The sequence below is a fragment of the Sander lucioperca genome, chromosome 22 (assembly GCF_008315115.2).
Source record: "Sander lucioperca isolate FBNREF2018 chromosome 22, SLUC_FBN_1.2, whole genome shotgun sequence".
NCBI classification, from domain to species: domain Eukaryota; kingdom Metazoa; phylum Chordata; class Actinopteri; order Perciformes; family Percidae; genus Sander; species Sander lucioperca.
Genome location: NC_050194.1, coordinates 2,125,536 through 2,134,697, shown reverse-complemented (window position 1 = coordinate 2,134,697; position 9,162 = coordinate 2,125,536). Strand labels below are relative to the sequence as shown.

At 43.3% G+C, this 9,162-nt stretch overlaps 1 long non-coding RNA gene across 1 annotated transcript in view; it reads right to left on the bottom strand.

Annotated features, from left to right (window-relative positions):
• Positions 1–6,987: 6,987 nt before the first annotated feature.
• LOC116055656 overlaps positions 6,988–9,162 on the bottom strand; it is a 5,803-nt gene continuing 3,628 nt past the window's right edge. Inside the window, exons 2-5 of the long non-coding RNA XR_004106375.2 lie at positions 8,898–9,063; positions 8,551–8,792; positions 8,135–8,451; positions 6,988–8,039 (exon numbers count right to left, since the gene is read on the bottom strand). This is a non-coding gene — a long non-coding RNA (uncharacterized LOC116055656). The remainder of the gene's footprint in view (positions 8,040–8,134; positions 8,452–8,550; positions 8,793–8,897; positions 9,064–9,162) is intronic.

Here is a 9,162-nt window from a genome sequence, read left to right as displayed (position 1 = left end):
GCGGACTGGGACACTAGTGGGACTGCCGGGCTGTGCGTTTCTCAGCAGGCCAAACTCCCCCATCCTACCCTCCCCCCAGTCCCACGCCTTCGCCACTAAATGTGCAACTGTACATTTGTTATGTTATGTTATGTTCAGCAGTGCAAATGTACTGTTTGTGTGCTTACGTGCTGAGGTGTTTTTTCCTGTTCCCACACTGTTCTTATCGTTATGAGGATAGTCTGAGAGTTGCTTTTTTTTTTCCCTCTCCTCTCCTCATGTCATGCTGTATTGTCCCTGCGAGAGTTAAGAGAGAGTTGTGATTGTGATGGCGCCGCATATGGCGACTCGGTGTGTCTGTGCGTGTTGCTTTAATGTGACATGCACCTACAACACCAGGACAAATTCCTTGTGTGTGTAAACGTACTTGGCAATAAAGCTTTTTCTGATTCTGATTCTGATTCTGATTCTGATTCTTGGCCAGCTTATAGTCTAGGCTAGCTAAGGCTGTGTGTCAATTTTGGTGTGCACACTGCAGTTGAACTTTTCAAAATGTCCTGTAGGCTAACTTTTTAAGGAGAAAAGGGAAATTAGCGTTATCAGGTTTATGCCAGTTTCTAATACCCACCCCTTCAGGAGACCTACATTTACTGAACAGACAACTCCAATCAGTAACCCTGCGATGGCCCAAGTGGTCCTTGCCACCATTTTCTGTACAATTATGGCGTATTTCCATTACATGGTACCTGCACGACTCGTTTCGAACAGCTGGCTAAACTATTTAAAAATGGTGGGTTTGTTCAGGACACCCCCGTCTGTCGCTTTCATGTCACCTTTTGGTATCACCTCAGCTCGCTTGAAACCTCGACTGAGGTGGTACCTAAAAAAGTACCTGTTAGCAGGTACCAGGTACTTTTTTTCGTAATGGAAAACCAAAAAAGGCGAGTAGAGTCGAGGCGAGTCGAGCAGGTACCATGTAATGGAAAAGCGCCATATGTCCACTTACTGTAAGCCCCACATAGGACAGAGATAACTGCTAAAATAGCAAGATCTATTGTATTGTAGTGGCAACAATGGGGATTGTTTACCACACAATAGAAGTTGATGACAAAGTGCTGCAGAACAGGATGAATGCTGTGAGGTGAGGTTTTCTCACTGTGTCAATGCAGCGTGTGTTTGTGTTGTGTGTATTCCCTGGTTACGGTGGTGGAAAGGTAGGATGTGAGGTGGAAAGGGGGATCGATGAGGCATTTGTTTTGTTTAAGTAAATGATAGTGGTGGACAGGCAACAGCACTCCGTCTTGTGTCCCTAAAGAGATGAAAGACAAATGACTATCAATGTCTTTCATCCCTCTCTCTCTATCTCTGTCTCTGGGACTGGCACCCATGGTGTCATGGTGTGCTGCAAGGCTGGGAGCCAGAGAGGTAGAATGTAATAGCATTCACTGTGTGTGTGTGTGTGTGTGTGTGTGTGTGTGTGTGTGTGTGTGTGTGTGTGTGTGTGTTTGTGTGTGTGTGTTTGTCTGTGTATATGTGTGTGTGTGTGTGTGTGTGTGTGTATCTTTAAGCTAATCATTTGAACTGTTTAGTCAGTAGGCCGACTTTTAGCTATTTATTTCTACCATTCATTACTTCGCTATATGTTTAAACATCTGTGTTGAGCTGTTTTAGCTGATATATTTGTATCATTATTTTGATATCCACAATATTTCTAAGTACCGTCTGGCAACAGCAGAAATACCCCTTGCTGGGGAATCACTGCAGGTGTTGTATCAAAGACTGTTCACCCGTAGATATGTGTTTCCTGATACTTGTGATCTAATTGGAGATGAACAGCCATTCAGAATTGATCTCTAATTGTCCAATTGGTTTGTTTTGTGGCACACTTGTAATGCTGTGAAAATTTGAGCAAGAGTTGAGCGAGCACAGAGTGAAGATGTTGAGAGTGAGGGAGACATGACCGCAGCGCAGCAGCGTCTACCGGTGGTAAGGTCATTTCACTGATGCCACCTATAGTTTGTGCTTCATGAGCCTTCTTTTCACAGGTCTGTCCCTCACTGGCAGAGCAGTCAGACACAGGTGACATGGTCATTAGCTGATTAGAAAGATCAAAGCCTCAGAGATCAAAGGGGTCTCCTCTCTATTTACAAACATGTTAACTGATAAGACAGACAGCTTGTGCAGTTCTCCTAACCATGATGCAGCAGTTTTTCCTCCTGATGTCAAAAGCTGCATTTTCTTCTGCTGAACTCTAACAAAACAGAGATCCTGTTATATTATATAATATGGCAACCACCAATTGCAGTTAATAATAAAGTTTCTTGAGATGAGCCAAATAGTGCAGTTTGAAACAAGCTGGTAACTTCATCATAACAGGGGACTTTTATTGTGAAGAATTTATAGTAAATTAAACTGTTTTACACTAGCTGCTTTGATCACTCAGGCTCACATGGCGAGCTGTGTACACAGTGCTGGCAATGTGATACACAGATGGCCTGGCAGAATGTCCCAGCCCATAATCACACATGTACTGTATGATAATACATCCAAAACAATGTAGTTCTGCTCACATTTCAGTAGGCAGTCCTTAATGTGGCTCAGGACACATACACGTCCACAAACGTTTGAAATGTTTATTATAACAGCAGAAGATGTTGGCAGCCAGACTTCAACCTTATTACTCAAAAAGTAAAAAGTTACTTCAAAGACCTTACTTTCATTGAAAGTACATTTCAGTAAACTTCAGGTCATATATAAACGTACAATCCATCTGTGTTTCCCTTGCCTTAATTTATATTATACTCTTTTTTGAACATGCTTGTGATTAATGCATTTCGTCTTGCAGCTTTTTCAATGCGTTCAGCCACCTTCTTTTCACCCAATGTATTTCACCTCTCAGCTCTTTAGGGTGATGCTTTTTTTATTCTGTGCAATGGATATGTCTGATAATAATACAAAGTATTTATTTTTTCAACCTTTTCAGTCAGTTCATTTGAGATTCCACTTTTATTACAGTATAGCTTCCAGGTTATTTAGCAATGTATTTAAGCTCTTAGCTTATTTAGGTAACTAGTACAGTGCCCGTTGAAAATGTGCCTGTTTGGAACGGGCCGATTGCTTGGCTTGTAGTATTGCTGGTTATAGTATTCTCCAAAACCAAATTGTAACCCAAAATTACTTACAGAAGGACCCCAAACCACTTAATATGCAACTCCACTGTATAACCTATAGTGTAGGCTACTTCTACATTAGAGGAAGACATTGTACTACTATATTTAGGCTACCTGACAGAGAACGCGGCAGATTCAGCTGGACTCCAGACACATTTAAGCTATTAATCCAGTTTATCTTTAGCAATTTAGCTGTTCAGCATTCACAAGCATTTTCTGCAAGAAATGCATTTTCTAGTTTTTATATGGTTCTCGATTTCAGTTTGCTTTAATGCTATTATTGCTTTTTTGTAACATTTCCGGACTTACTATCCCGGGTCTGTTTGTGTTTAAATTATTACATTCTTACATCAAGCACTGGTTTAAAGCAAACACACAACTACAGTTTAGTTTCAGTTAGATTTATTAAGCCGAGGTAGTGATGTTATGTTCTGTGCCGAGGCTTCGAAGCGTGTGTCAAGAAATCCCGGAGGTTTTCCGTGAAGCATGTATCGAGGCTTGTAATGTTGAAGACAAATGACGTCATCGATAACATCCGAAGCCTCACTGACCAGGCATACAATGTGACTGGTTCATGAAGTGGTTCAAATCTACACAGTTTTATTATACATCTATGATCTAAACACGCACATTCACGGCCCTCAGCTCAGTTGAACCATTGCCACATATCCGTTTTAGAATAGCCTACTAAAATTGCCCCTCCTGCTATTATATTATAAGGATTAAAGATTGATTTACACACGTTTGATAGCCACATTCCTCTCAAGGAAATCCGTTTATTATACACATGGTGTATGTTAATTATATTATACCACCAGAAAATACACACTATATTGATATAAATGGATTACATGGAAGTCTTTACTGGCGCAATAATAAGTCAGAAACGATCTCTATTGACCAACAGGTGGTATTGCACCATCACTAGGTGTAGGTTCGAACAGTTAATTGTTTGTTTCTGCATACTCACCCGTTCTTTGTTCCTCTGTCTGGTCACCATGCAGGAATTTTTGCCGTTCGCACAGCAGCTGTGTTGTTTTTCTAAAGATTAATATTATTATTTTTCTTCTCTGCCTAAAACTCTGACTACAGCCTAAACGTACATGGTGGGGGGTTGCCATTTTCAGGACTGGTCCAAAACTCCGCAAGGACCTCAGGCGCCACAATTGACCCACTTCCACCACTAGGTGGCGCTATAGCAGAAAAAAACGCGTTTGGCCCTATAACTCCCACACCGTACACCGGATATTCAAAATCCATACATATACGCATTCCCTGGATCTAACGGAATCATGTAATATAGGACACGCCCATTTCCGCCTAGACTTTTATGCGTGAAAAATCACGATTTCTCAAAAACCTACTTTTTGGATCTCCTCCTAGAACGTGCGACGGATCTGCACGAAACTTGGAATGTAGCATCTCCAGATGGGCCTAACAAAAAGTTAATAAAAAGAATTTCGATAGAATCAAAATTGCGCATATTACGCACAAACAAATTTGTGTAGCTAACTATGAAAACACCAACTTTGCCATATCTCGGCCAAAATCAATGCTATCAATGCCAATCTTTAGATTCCTGTTTAACATGAGCCTCTAGAGGTCCCACACGCGTTTTACAAAAAATGGTCACTAGGGGGTGCTACAAGTACAAAAAGTTTATATCTCATGAACCGCTCATCCGATTTTTTTGATGGCTACCATCTAGGGCCACTCCTGAGGCCAACCCTAGTGTAGAGTCAAAGTGGGCATGGCCTATGGGACCCAAGTCTGAATTTACTACTTACACTAATGTTAATTTACAGGGTAGATGGACAATGGGTCATGGACCACACCTACCAAAAATTACACATGTGGACCACTAGGCGGCGCTATAATGGTTGGAATGGAATTCAAGAAGTCTGCCGTCCTATCATTTTTGACACTCTGGCTATGCTACACCACAGATTGTCTTTTGCTTTTGTTCCTGCAATTTTTCTTTTGGTAACTTTAAAGGTAGAATAAGAAATGAGTATCGGCTTACTGTTTGTAAACACATGGGGTACGTCCCAAAGCCCTTAAATTGCATCCCAGTCTCCTCCACTTGCCTCCCTTCCTAGCGTCTTAGTCGAGGAAATCATCGGAGGAGAGAGGCAACGAGCAAATGTGTTTTAGAGGGATGAGACGTCCTTTCCTCTGAAGCATAATATCAATTTGTCAGCTGTTTGGGTGGAGTTAGCAACCCCTTCAGCTGCACAGCTTCCGGGAAGGCTGCTCTTGTGTGTAGCTATAGCCCCCTCAATGATCCCTCCTCGATGCTCGGTCCTCGATGACAAAATAAGAGCTTTGAGACGGCCTTCACCGAAGAGGGACAGAACAACTTCCAGTTCAGCTGAGGACCGAGGAGTCGAGGAGCTATCAGATAAGGGGGATGAGATTCAGCCAGTGTTCAAAGTTGGCTCCTCCTCCCCGGCTCAATGGCCAGAGAGAGATAGAGAGAGAGAGCGCAGCAGTGGTCGAGCGAGCTAGAGAGTGAATGAAGAGAGGGAGCACCGAACAAATCAGTAGTCAGAAGAATTATAGTCTATTTTTTCATTGTCTCGCAGTGGTTATGTTCTGAAGCAAAATAAACCCACACCTCCACGGGAAGGTGCCTCATTGCCAGATTATGAGTGAATGCAGAGCTTAATCCCATACCAGATAGCAATTTATCTTTGGCCCAAATGTGGCCCACATATGCAGTTCTCTTATGGCTCACATTTGGCCTTGAATGACGGTGCTGACCTCAGGTGAGTGTGGCTCCCGAAACTCAGCCACAGGTCCCCCTAATGTGGCCCAAATGTGGACCACATATGCAGTTCTCTTATGGCCCACGTTTGGCCTTGAATGATGGCGCTGACCTCAGGTGAGTGTGGCGGCCAAAACTCAACCACAGGTCCCCCTAATGTGGCCCAAATGTGGCCCACATATGCAGTTCTCTTATGGCCCACAGTTGGCCTTGAATGACAATGCTGACCTCAGGTGAGTGTGGCGGCCAAAACTCAACCACAGGTCCCCCTAATGTGGCCAACATATGTAGTTCTCTTATGGCCCACATTTGGTCTTGAATGACGGCGTTGACTCTGCCAAAACTCAGCCACAAGTCCCCCAAATGTGGGCCAGATCTTTGGCCCAAATGTGGCCCACATTTGCCGTTCTCTTATGGCCCACATTTGGCCTTGACTCAGGGTGAGTGTGGCAGCCGAAACTCACAGGTTCCCCAAATATGGGCCATATGTCTGGTGTGTTGTGGATCAGGTGTGGGCAAAATCGTGGACAGAGGAATTTACCACAGCTTCACCTTAAATGGGCCAGGCATCTCATGGGCCAGACAAACCAGATCAGGGCCATACCATAAGTTTACCCTACATCACCATATATATGGCATGTTGTGGGCCAAATTGTGGCCAGAGGAATTTACCACAGCTACACTAGTTTTGCATTACCAACACACCTAGCCCAACAAGGCTCTAATGGGTTCTTCCCTGGCCTATGCCCCATCCCACCACCAACTCTGGTGCAGTTTGGTTCAGTAATCCTGCTGACAAACTTGCAGACCAGCAAAGGTTGTTACTGTGGTAGTTTGAAATGTAACAGACTACAGATAACTAGTTACCCAGTTTAAAATGTAACCATTTTAATTACTTTATCAAAGTAATTAAATTTATTACATCTGATGACTTTTTGATTAGTATTCTAACATGTTTCAAACTGGGCTATACAGCTGAATAACAGTGAATTTAAACCAGGCAGTTTAAAACTCACAGTAGTACCAACATAGTCAGACTTATAAAAATGCAATGCAATATCTACATAAAGCTACATATAAGCTTTTTAATCGAAAATAATATTTTCAGATGTAACCCCATTGTAATCATCAATATTTGATAAGTAACTCTAAATTAATTACATTTTTCCTCAGTGACTCTAGCACCTAAACATTTATTTTGTAATGTAATTACATGTAACTTGTTACATGCAGTTTCTTGCTCCCAAACACTGGTCTATATAAACACAGTGAACCAGCAGCTATCAGGGCGTGGCGGCTGACTGATGTGCATTCGCAGACCCAAACAGTTTAGAATGTAACCACAAGTTCTGTGGCTACAATTTACAAATGTTCCCTAAATACCTCAATTGCCTCGGTTACTGCAGTAAGGAAAATCAGACAGGTGTATGGTAAAAGTTAGCTTGAAAATGAAGTGTTTAGGCAGCTTGGACTGAATTTTGTAATGCTTTTTATTTGCATATGTGCTCCTCATACATTTAACAGTTAGACTGATCCTGGCTGGTTTCTGTCTCAATTTCTCTGGCTGTTTCTGTCTTTTTAACTCTGTAACTTTGGAGCTTGTTTCAAGCTACAAATTGCCTTGAACCTTTTCAAACTCAAATGTGGGCCTGTGTTGAGAATACCTGACCAATTTGGTGTTCCTAGCTTCATGTTTAGGCTAAGCGTGCTCAGTATTATAGTTGTGACATTTTAAGTAAAAAGGAACTTGTATTAAACACATACCAATATTGAACAACATTTGAAAACACACTAAAAGTAAATTAATCTTAACATCTACTAAATAGAACATCTAATAAAAAAAGGAATCTTAAAGTACTAAAAACGAACATGTTACAATACAAAATGAATCTGAACCAATCTATAAAACACAATAAACAACTATTTACGTGTGTGTATGTGTGTGTGTGTGTGTGTGTGTGAGAGAGAGAGTCTGTGTGTCTAAGGCTTCTGGGCTGCACCCGATACACTGCCCTTCTCGCCCTCTCCGAAATCTTTTTAGACAGGTGGAGTTGAGCCTCGAGCGCAGTCTGCGCCACCATCAGCCTGCCATACTGGCTTGTCCTGAGGGCCTTCTCTGGTGTCTGTTGAGGAAAACACAAAACACAGAGTGAGGTCTGGTGTAACAGACATAAAATGGACTGAGTCTTTAAAGTACATATCTTAGAGTTTTACTTACATTTTGCAGCCTCGCCATAAACTCCCTCTGCTCTTCCAGTCCTGAGGTCCCTGACTCCAGGTAGGGGACAGAGGTTTCGTCCTCGGAACTGGAGGAGGACTCAGACTTGCAGGACCTCTTCCTGGTGGTGGAGGAGGAGGCTTCTGGTGACTCTGGTGATGGCACGGTGGGGGTGACGGCCTGGTGGAAATGCTCCCTCATCCTCTTTGACTGGCCCACGTTCAGGCTGAGGGCTTAGAAGCAGTCAGCTGTGGCTGTGTTGTGGCACACAAGGTGGCCACCATCTTCCGCTGCTCGGCAGGCAGGTTGTTCTTGGCCTTAAAACAGTAGAAGAGAAAACATTGCTACTGTTAGTTAAGCCAGCAGAGTTTTAATGAAAGCCAGCATGAACAGATGAGTGACTGAGGAGAACTCACATGAGCAGACACAGTGGTCCTCAGGTCGGTGAAATTGGGGGACCCTTTAAGGCCCATCTCCGCCCACGCTACCTGCAGGTGGTGCAAGAAGTTTTAGCATGGGCCCTTCCCAACCATGAAAAAAAACAGCTGGTTCGGTGGCTTGCTGGCCGCCCACAGCTGCAGCCACCTCTCCAGCCTGTGAAACTTGTCAGTCTCCAAGAAGATTTGGGCGGCCCCAAATTACAATTGTCTTGTGTTCCCTGACACAGAAAACGGACAGACTCTTTCAGAGGAAACAATAACAAAAACAACAGACTCACAAGCAGTGATGACAACAGGACACGAGTCGAGATTTTAATACTTACAGAGATCACAAACCCCTCATCGCCAGGCTTGTGCACCTCTGCGGCCTCCCAAACCCGGAGGTTACTGAGTACCCCCGGGCGATGACCGTAATGGAGGCTGTTAAGGCCGCAAAGTAGCCGTAAAAACAGTACCGCAGCGACTGTGTGTGGTTCTCCTCCAGGTTGTCTGAAGGGAGAGAAGACAAAAAGTATTTCAGCACACGGAGGGGAGTATAAACACACACAAAGACACATCACTTTGCACGGCAGGCTTCCGTTGGAGATG